The sequence below is a fragment of the Canis aureus genome, chromosome 13, assembly GCF_053574225.1.
Source record: "Canis aureus isolate CA01 chromosome 13, VMU_Caureus_v.1.0, whole genome shotgun sequence".
Lineage (NCBI taxonomy): Eukaryota > Metazoa > Chordata > Mammalia > Carnivora > Canidae > Canis > Canis aureus.
Genome location: NC_135623.1, coordinates 16702632 through 16714595, shown reverse-complemented (window position 1 = coordinate 16714595; position 11964 = coordinate 16702632).

The following is an 11964-nucleotide window of genomic DNA, read 5'->3' as shown; positions in this document are numbered from 1 at the left end:
TTCCTGCCAAAGATGCATAACTGAATCTAATTATGAAGAAACATCAGAAAAAAACCAATAGACATTCTACAAAATAGCTCTCCTGCCTTGTTCAAAACTGTCAAGATCCTGAAAGTCAAAAAGGACTTAAGAAATTCTTCTATATTGAAGGACAATAAAAGAAATCTGACCACGAGAATCTTTTTGCTATAAAAAACATTTTGGGAACAGTTAGTGAAGCTTTAGTGGGATTTCTAGAGGTTCTTTGTACTGTGCTTACAGTCTTTCTGTAAGTTAATATTATTTCAAAGCAACATAAGAGTAAGTCAAATAAATAAGACAGTCCTATCTGTTAATACTGTTACATGTCTCACCAAAGCAAATACAAATTCCTTAGAATGCCTTCAAAGAATTCACACGGATAGAGTTCAAAAACATATAAGCTCATAGTAAAAAAAAAAAATCATAAAACACTTGAGGAAATGACATATCATATATGAAAGCCAGCATAAAATCAGATAGTAGAATCAGATCCACAGACTTCAGGATCATCATAAACATAACATAAAATGTTCATGTTTACTATATTTTTTAAAAAGAAGGAATTGAAAATATAAAGAGCAAGAGATTATTTTTTAAAACAACAAACAATATGGAAAACAACGGAATTTCTAAAAAATGGAAAATGTTATACTCAAAATGAAGATTATGAAGATGAATTTGAAGGGATTATTTTACACTTAGCACAGGAAAAAATGATAGTGATTAAGACACATGGAGGATAGATTAAGAAGGAGGCCTAATTAGTTTTCAGAAGGTGAGGACAGAGTGAACGAAGCAGCAATACTTTAAAAGATAATGTCTTAGAATTATTCAGAAATTAGAAAGGATACCAATCTATAAGTTCAGGAACCCCAAAAAATACCAAGTATGATAAACAGAAAATCTATACTTAAATATTAAATAGTGAAATCAGAATATAAGACCAAGAAAATCCTAAAAACTAGCCAGAGAGAAAAAACCATAAGCCTGTGAAAAGAATGCTATTAGACTGATAGCTGACTTATTAATACTAGCAATAAAAGTTGAATGAGAATAGAGAAAGTAAGTTTCAACCTAAAATTCCCATTTTGTTGAAAATATTTAAGAACAAATTCAAACTAAAGATACTTTTAAATGTTAAAGAACTGAGAGAATTTGTTACAAACAGATCCTTAGTAAAAAACATTTTAAAAGAGAAACTTCAAGTAGAAAGAAAGTAAACAGAAGGTCTGTGAAATGTGAGGTGAATAAGCAAGATGGGATAAATAACTCTAAATCTAAAAAGAATAATTTTTATTCAAGAAGGTAATTCTAACCAAACTGATTTTTTTCTTTCTGAGTTTTTATTTAAATTCCAGTTAACAGACAATGTAATATTGGTTTCAGGTGTACAATTTAGTGAGTCATCACTTATATATGACACTCTGTGCCCATCACAACTGCCCTTCTTAATCCCTATCACCTCCTTAACCCATACTCCCACCCACCTCCTCTCCAGTAATCCTGTTTATTCTCTATAGTTAAGAGTCTGTTTCTTGGTTTTGCTCTCCCCGCCCCATGTTCATTTGTTTCTTAAATTCCACATATGAGTGAAATCATATGGTATTTGTCTTTATCTGACTTATTTTGCTTAGCATAATCTAACTCCATCTATGTTGTTGCAAATGGCAAGATTTCATTCTTTTTGATGGCTGAGTAATATTCTAGTGTGTGTGTGTGTGTGTGTGTGTGTGTGTGTGTGTGTGTGTGTACGCCTCACATATTATTTACCCATTCATCTGTTGGACATTTGGGCTGTTTCCATAATTTGGCTATTGTTGATAATGTTGCTATAAACATTGAGGTGAATGTGTTCCTTTGAATCAGTATTTTTGTATGCTTTGGGTAAATACCTAGTAGTGCAATTGCTGGATCATAGGGAAGTTCTGGTTTTAACTTTTTGAGGAATCTCCAAACTGTTTTTCAGAGTGGCTACACTGGTGTTTGCATTCTTACCAAGAGTTCAAGAGGGTTCTCTTTTCTCAGCATGCTTGCCAACACCTGTTGTTTCCTGTGTTGTTAATTTTAGCCATTCTGACTGGTGTGAGGTGGTATCTCATTGTGGTTTTGATTTGCATTTTCCTGATAATGAGTAATGTTGAGTTCACGTGTCTATTGGCCATCTACATGTCTTCGTTGGAGAAATGTTTACTCATGTCTTCTGTCCAACTTTTTAAAGATTTATTTTTATTTATTTATGATAGACATAGAGAGAGAGAGAGAGAGAGAGAGAGAGAGGCAGAGACACAGGCAGAGGGAGAAGCAGGCTCCCTGCCGGGAGCCTGACACGGGACCCGATCCCGGGACTCCAGGATCACGCCCTGGGCCAAAGGCAGGCGCGAAACCGCTGAGCCACCCAGGGATCCCCTTCTGTCCATTTTTTAACGGGATTATTTGTTTTTGGGGTGTTGAATTTGATAAGTTCTTTATATATTTTGATACTAACCCTTTATCAAAATATGTCATTTGCAAATATCTTCTCCCATTCTGTGGGTTGCCTTTTAGTTTTACTGTTTCCTTTACTGTGCAGAAGCTTTTTATATGGATGTAATCCCATTAGTTTATTTTTGCTTTCATTTCCCTTGCCCCTGAGACATGTCTAGTAAGAAATTGTTGCTATGGCCAATGTCAAAGAGGTTATTGCTATGTTCTCCTCTAGGACTTTTATGATTTCCTATTTCACATTTAGGTATCTCATCCATTTTGAATTTATTTTTGTATATATAGGGTAAGAGAGTGGTCCATTTTCAGTTTTTTGCATGCTACTGTCCAGTTACATTACAAAGCTATAGTTGTCAAGACAGTATGATACCAGGATAAAAACAGACACATAGATCAATGAAACAGAATAGAAAAACCCAGAAATGAACTTTCAAGTATGGGCAATTAATCTTCAACACAGCAGGAAAGAATACCCAGTGGAAAAGACAGTCTCTTCAACAGATGGTGTTGGGAAACATTGATTTTTAAAAATAATAACATCATCAGGGTTAAAAAAAAGCAGAAGTACAGGCTAAAATAACATGTAAGTCAGGAAAATCTGATCTAAATTATTCTACTGATTCACTTATTCCGAGGATGGTTGTTTTTATTTTGTCTTTATGCCTATATTTCAGTATTGTGGAATAAAATCAAATGTCTGCCACTCAAATATTTAGATTAAATAATGCAAACAGAAAAAATAATTAAAGTATTCTAGAATCTTGGTGTTGTTTGAGAAAAGGATAAACATTCAATAATTTTCATCTTTGATACAGTAAATGGAAATATAAAAAGTAACCACTAATATATTAGAAATAGAATATATACTTCCTGAAATAGTAGTGGGTAAAAAATTAAAATGACAAGAATTCAGAAGTTGCAAAAAAAAAACAAAAAATAAAAACGAGATAACAAAATAAGGTAAGACAAATCCAAGTATATTAATAATTGTAGTACATAAAAATATATAAAATCTCAGTTAAAAGACAAAGACTGATACAGTGGATGAAAAAAGATCTAGCAATACCTGGTTTACTAGAGACATACCTAAAACCAAAGAATACAGTAAGGTTACAAACTAAATAGTTGGACAAAAATATACCAGGAAACTATTAACCACAAGAAAGTTAGTATCATTATATTAATTCAGAAATAGGTTTCAGTGGAAAAAATATTAACAACACAGAGAATAATAACATAATTTAAGAAGTTTAATAATTCTAAATAATTTTAATATGTACCTAAAAATTGTCATACATATATATATCATTTCTCACCATTACTACATATATATGTATATATCCTATATATATATATATACATGACATAGGATATATATATATATACATGACACATATATATATACATACACTACATATATATATATACACACACACATACATGACAAAAACTGACAGAATTACAAGGAAAAATAAGCAATTCTACCAAGCATAGTGGAAGACTTTTATTATTATAAAATAAAATACAGATAAAGAGTAATACATGGATGTGTATATATATATATATGGTGAATACCCTTGAAACTAGGTGAGAAAAACATACAATTCAGTATGTCCCTCCTGTTATTTCCTGCAAGTTGATAGCTACATCCAGTGGTTTCAATAGACTCAGTGTTAATGGTTTTAACAGCCATTGCTGCCTAATGCTTACAACCATTAACTCACTAAGACTTCCAAAATGCTAATATTCTAATGCTAACATTTCTTTTTTATTAGGTAAAATACTTCCTTAAGGTGACACTTCTCTTTGTCTATTATTTGGGTACCAAATGATACAGTTTCATGTAGGAAATGTAGGATAAATTCTTGATCTTTCCCTCTATCAGCTTTAAAGTACTGAATTTGTTTCCTATCATTTTCTGAATGTGATCAATTTTTTTATTACTATGAACTCATGGATTCTATGAATTTCAATCTATTGTAATTATGATCCTTACTGAAGCTCAATTTGTCCATATCTGGCCAGTGGGAACCTCTTCAAGTTTAGTCATGTGTCCTTTTGATTTGATACTTGTAATCTTTGATAGCTTCCTTGCTATCTAGTATGACAAGGTGTTCTAGGCTCATCTTGCATATTTCCTGAACTAAACCATTTTTCTAAGAAGCTCTGGTTTCTTTAAGTGGCAAATGTTAGTTTTAGGCTACAGTCTGGGAATGTGGGTGCTAGGGTTGCTCATTATTATTGGGTTGGTCATTTCTCTATTCCTTCTTAGTGGACAAAACTATACATACATATATATGCATGTGTACATATACATACACACATCTATATGATACCTCACATGTTCATATTAACACTTCCAATTCAAATGTTTTTTATTTACAATGCTTTTATGACCTCTCTATCTTCTGTATAATTTCTCTATTTCCCCTCTTCCATACTGAGAATCTTGGATCTCAGAATATGGGTATGATGGTAATAAGAGATGGTAATAAGAGACTTTAATATACTCTGTCAATAACTGATATATAGATTTTTAAATGCAGTTATATAGACTATATGAGTATAATTCACAAGCTTAATTTAATGAGAATACTTAAGACATTGCATTTCCAACTGAATAATTCATGTTTCAATTAGGGTCTCAACAGTAAACACATGGCACACTTGAAAAAGGACAATTCATTAAGAGTTTATTTATAAAGGAATATTTTTAATATGTAGGTACAGGGAAGCCACAAAGGATAGTCATTAACCTAGAGTTTCATAGTAGCTGTTGAATTAGTTTGGGTTTGTTTGTTTGTTTGTTTTGTTTTGTTTTGTTTTTAGAATTACGTATCTTTAAAGGAATAGTAGTTGTTAGGCAAGAGACACAGCCATGTAACCTTGCAAGAAGTAATCCACTTGCAAAAGAATAATTACCTGACCTCAGCCTTATCCCTCCCTCCAATTTCCTGCTGGGGATCTTTCACCTAGATTACTTACTGCAATACTTCATAATTTGTTCATGCTTCTTCCCTTGTTTTCCTTCAGTACATTCTCAGCACAGTAGCTAAAATGTTCCTGTTAAAACACAATAGATGGGGCAGCCCGGAGGGCTCAGCGGTTTAGTGTCACCTTCAGCCCAGGGCCTGATCCTGGAGACCGGGGATCGAGTCCCACATCGGGCTCCCTGCGTGGAGCCTGTTTCTCCCTCTGCCTGTGTCTCTGCCTCTCTCTCTCTCTCTCTGTCTCTCATGAATAAATACATAAAATCTTAAAAAAAAAACTACAATAGATGATTTGGGGGAGATGGCAGAGTAGGAAGCACCATGAATCTGTCTCCCTACTTAGACAACAGCTGCACTGTCAGAATCTGCCTGATATAACTAATTTTGAAACTCTGGAGTCTGTTGAAGGCTTGCAACTTCCAGGATAAGGCCTGGACAGGTAAATTGTGGTTAATTTTAGCCAATTTCAGCTCTTAGCACAGTAGCAGCTACCTTCCCCTCAGCCCCCAGACACATGGCAGCCAGCTGTACATGTGTTCCTAAAGCATCTTGCACACAGCTTGTGGGAGCTAGGATGTGTACCTGTCCTCCAAATATTGGTGATTTGTGCTCTGATGACTGATTGCTGCAACTGGTCACAAAAGTACAGAAAAAGAGGCTGGCAGTCATTGTTGTACATCTCCAAGAGTTGTAAGCCCCTCCCCCTCTAGCTGAAGTGACTTTCAGGACGTTTAAAGGGTTTGTGCCCTTTTTTTTTTCTACCCTTCATTTTTTGCTTTTCTCCTTTCAGTAGCCAGACATTAAAGACTAGTATATTCAAAAACAACTGAATATATGGAGAAAACCACAAAGTGACTGTGCATTCCCAGAAAAGAGTTAAGAAAACATTAAATTTATTTGTTAGGCTGATCCTTGAGACAGAAATAGCACAGAAAAAAAACAATTAAAAAAGCAGGAAGAAAAGGGACCTGTGGGACACTAATACTCATTGTGGAAGTCCCAGAAGGATAAGAGAAAGAGAAAGGGGCAGAGAGAATATTTGAATAGAAAATGGCTGAAAAGTTCCCAATTTGAGGAAAGACATGAATATTGACATTCAAGAAGCTCAACAAACTCCAAAATAAGATGAACTCAGAGAAACCCATGACACATTATAATCCAACTTGCAAAAGCCAAAGAGTAAACCTTGAAAGCAGCCAGAGATAAGCATATTAACACACACAAGGGATTGCCAATAAGATTATTAGCAAATTCTCATTAGGAACTTTGGAAACCAGCAGGCAATGGGCCAATATATTCAAAGTGCTAAAAGGAAAAAGTGTCAACCAATAATCCTATATCTGACAAAACTGTTCTTCAAAAGTGAGGGAGAAATCAAGACATTCTCAGATAAACACAAGCTGAGAGATTTCATAACCACTAGACCTGCCTTGCAAAAAATACTCAAAGAAATCCTACAAGGTAAAATGAAAGGACACTAGATGGTAACTTGAAGCTATATGGAGAAATAAAGATCTCAATAAAGGTAAACACACAGGTAATTACAAAACCTATTATTATTGTAACAATGATATATAACTTTTTGTTTTCTATGTAATTTAAGAGACTAATGTTTAAAGATTAAAATATTCATGTAACTTGGGTTTGTATCTCTAATCTTGTTTTCTATATAATTTAGAATATTAACACATTTAAAAAATTATTAGTTTATGTTTTGGGGCACACAGTGTATAAAGATGAAATTTTGTGACACATCAACCAAAAGGAGTGGAGTTGGAAATGTAAAGGAGCAGAGTTTTTGTATGTGATTAAGCTAGGCTGCTACAAATTCATTTAGAATGTTATAACTTTAGAATGTTAAATGTAATACCCATAGTAACCACAAATAGCTATTGATTATACACAAAATAAATTAAGAATTTTAATACTTCATTACAAAAAATCAACAACCTAATAAGACAGGAATGCAGGAAATGAGAGCCAAAAACCTATAGGGGCATGCAGAAAACAACACAATGATAGAAGCAAATCCCTTTTTATCAGTAATTACTTTAAATGTAAATGGATTAAATTTCCAGTCAAAAGACAGAGAATGGCAGAATGGATTACAAATGCATGACTTCTTTATAAGAGACTCACTTAGGATCCAAAGACACAAACAGGTTGAAAGTGAAAGTATGGAAAAAGATATTCCATGAAAATACTAACCAAAAGAGCAGAAAGAGTTATACTAATATCAGACCAAAAAGACTTTAAATCAAAAATGTTTATGAGACAAAGAACATTATTTATTAATAAAAGTTTCCATTCAGAAAGAAATATAACCATTATAAACATTTATGCACCTAATGATAGACCATCAAATTATATGAAGTAAAAACAGATAGAACTGAAGGGAGAAATATACATGTGCACAATAATAGCTGGAGACTTCAATACCTCTAACAATAATCTGGTTGATAGAGCAGCCAGATAAAAGATAGTAAGGAAATAGAACACATAACCAATGCAATAAACCAACTACATCTAATAGACATATACAGAATACTCCATACATCAATAACAGCATACCCATTCTTCTTCAGTGCACATGGAACATTTTCCAGCATAGACCATATATTAGGCTACATATTAAGTATCAATAGATTTTAAAAGATAGATATCCCACAAAGTACCTTCTCTGACCAATAGCATAAAAAATCAATAACATAAAGAAAACTAAAAATGCACAAAATTGTGGAAATTAAACAACACACTTTTAAACAACCAATAGATCAATGAGAAATCACAGGGAAATTAGAAAATACTTAGAAATGAATGATTATGAAAATATAATATACAGAAACTTATGAGACCCAGAAAAAGCAACGATAAGCAGGAAATTTATAACTATGAATACCTACTTTAAAAGCAAGAAAGAGCCGAAATCAACAACCTAATATTAAAACTTAAGAAACTAGAATAAGAACTAACTAAACCCAAAGCTAGCAGAAGGAAGGAAATATTAAGATGAGAACAGAGAGAAACAAAATAGAGGGTAGAAAAACAATAGAAAAATCAATGAAACCAAAAGCTGGTTCTTCAAAAAAGATGAAAAAAATGGACAAACCTTTAGGTAGACAGACTAAGAAAAAAGAGAGAAAACTCAAATTACTAAAATCTGAAATGATAGTGAGGGCATTAATGCTGATTTTCTATAGAAATGAAAAGGATTATAACAGAGTACAATGCATAATCGCCAAAAATTTATTTATTTATTTATTTATTTATTTATTTATTTATTTATTTATTTTTAACAATTGTTTATGGTTTATTTTTTTAATTTTTTAATTTATTTTATTTTTTTATAATAAATTTATTTTTTATTGGTGTTCAATTTACCAACATACAGAATAACACCCAGTGCTCATCCCGTCAAGTGCCCCCCTCAGTGCCTGTCACCCATTCACCCCCACCTCCCGCCCTCCTCCCCTTCCACCACCCCTAGTTCGTTTCCCAGAGTTAGGAGTCTTTATGTTCTGTCTCCCTTTCTGATACTTCCCACACATTTCTTCTCCCTTCCCTTATATTCCCTTTCCCTATTATTTATATTCCCCAAATGAATGAGAACATACACTGTTTGTCCTTCTCCAATTGACTTACTTCACTCAGCATAATACCCTCCAGTTCCATCCACATTGAAGCAAATGGTGGGTATTTGTCATTTCTAATGGCTGAGTAATATTCCATTGTATACATAGACCACATCTTCTTTATCCATTCATCTTTTGATGGACACCGAGGCTCCTTCCACAGTTTGGCTATTGTGGCCATTGCTGCTAGAAACATCTGGGTGCAGGTGTCCCAGCATTTCATTGCATCTGAATCTTTGGGGTAAATCCCCATCAGTGCAATTGCTGGGTCATAGGGCAGGTCTATTTTTAACTCTTTGAGGAACCTCCACACAGTTTTCCAGAGTGGCTGCACCAGTTCACATTCCCACCAACAGTGTAAGAGGGTTCCCTTTTCTCCACATCCTCTCCAACATTGGTGGTTTCCTGCCTTGTTAATTTTCCCCATTCTCACTAGTGTGAGGTGGTATCTCATTGTGGTTTTGATTTGTATTTCCCTGATGTAATTGCCAAAAATTTAGATAGCCTAGATGAAATGAAATCAGGGTCTCAAAGAGATAACTGTACACCCTTGTTCATGGCAGCATTAGTCAAAAGAGCCAAGTTATAGAAACAGTCTAAATGCCAATCAACAGATGAATAAAGAAAATGTGGTATATACATAAAATGGAGTATTATTCAGCCTTAATAAAGGAAGGAAATTCTACAATATGTTGCAACATGGATGAACCTTGGAGACATTATGCTAAGTGAAATAAGCCAGTCACAAAAAGAAAAATATTGTATGATTCTACTTACCAGAGGTACTTGAATCTATCATGAAGATAGAAGAATAATGGTGGTTGCCAGGGGCTAGGTGGACGGGAGAAAGACAAGTCAGTGTTTAAGTCAGTGTTCAATTTTACAAGATGAAAAAGAGTTATGGAGATGGATGGTGGTAATAGCTGCATAACAGGGTAAATATACTTAACACTACTGAACTTTACACTTTAAAATGGTTAAGATGATACGTTTTATATCATGCATGTTTTACCACAACTTTTAAAAAATGGCAGATCAGGTTATTTGTCAGTTCAATATCCTTCAATTTTTATCTCATTCAGAATTAAAGTCAAAGTCTATTAAAACCCACAAGGCCTTTCATGATCTGAACCCCCTCTTACCATCTTACCATCTACCTCCCGCATATTCTGTTCCTACCACATAGACCTCAGCACCTCTGGATCCATCTATTGGAATGCAAGCTCCACAGATATCAACTTGTCTCTTCTTTCCTATTTCCTTCAAGTCCTCCTTGGCCATCTGACCTAAAATTGCAATAATCACTACCACATACTTCCTATGCCCAAGCTCCGCTTTACTTTTCTGTTTAGCATTTGTCATCTAAATGTGCAACACACTTTGTTGACATTTATTTATCTTGTTTACTGCCTTAATCTCCAACCAGAATGTAACTCCTTGAAGACAAGGACTTGTGTCTGATTAATCATATGTCTCACACATATAAGAGATCAACAAATATCTGTTGGATTAACGAATGAAAAAATATGGTTCAAAAAGTAATAAAGTTAACCTACATTTTATGTACATTAAAAAAATGATTAATGTATTTTCACCAGTCTGTATAATGTTTTCCTGAACTATTCACAGTTACTAAATGCTAGCTTTGGCTTGCTTAATGATAACTTAGAACTCTGCCTATTTCACTAGATGCTCTCTTCTTTTCCTCCACTCTATAGATGGGGCTAAATGAACTTGGAGACAAAGGCCAAAAATAGGTAGAAGTACACAGGCATAGGCCTTGGAATCAGATAAACCTGGATTTACATCCCAGACACTCCACCTGATAATGTAGGGTTTTCAAACCTCTATGTGCTTTCATTGTCACCAAGACAGTATGAAATAGGGAAAAGTATATTGGCTTAAGAATCTGAGAGTCTTGGATTCCAATGCAGTTGCATCTTTGGGCAGCTATTTAATATATAACTGAATTTCCTCATCTATAAAGCGAAGATAATATCTCTTTCATAGGGTTCTTGTAAAAATATACCATAAAGCACCTGACACAGAAGGTAACCAGTAAATGTTCATTTCTGTTGCTAATATAGGGTAGTCATTAATTTTCAAAGATAATTTTGTTCATTAGTGAGAGGCATGTACCCTGGAGGGTTTTTTTTTTAAATGATTGCTACCCTCCAAACGAGTCTAGGATGGATGTGTTTCAATATTGCTAATAATCCACTTAGAAATTAAAGCCAGAGGTATATTCCTCTTAGCAAGATTTTACCCACAAATACCATTTTGAAAGGCATGGAAGGCAGAAAGTGAGCACTGCCAGCTTACAACATTCCTCTTGCATCCACTTTCTGTTTTCTATTACAGGTGGAATCTCATTTTAATGAATACCATTTCAAACATCTGTTTCTACATACTGAGGCTATTTTTGTGTTCTAGCAGATGGGCCACAGGAACTGTGCTCTGTTGACTTGGCTAAAACAAATTCTTAAAAAATGAAAATTCTTTCTTTACAAGAGCTGTTTATGCAGAAGTATTTTCATAAGAGGCAATTATCATTTGTAAGTGATATACCCTGGCCAAAGCTACTTCCAAGAAAATAGACCTGGGTTGTGGGTGTGTGGAAGGCAAAGTGGGCTGGAAAGCAAGAGAAAATTAAGGAAAAATGGAGCAAAAACCTCAAGTTAGCTCTGTTGGAAAGTACAAACCTTAAGCCAGAACTCCACTTGTAAACAGCCTCTCTTTTCCAGGGCTTACTACACATGCTGCTCCTCCACCAAGACTTTCCTCGTCCCTCCAGATGTGTCACTCACTTCTCGGCCTCCTGTACCGGTCCTCAACCTGTT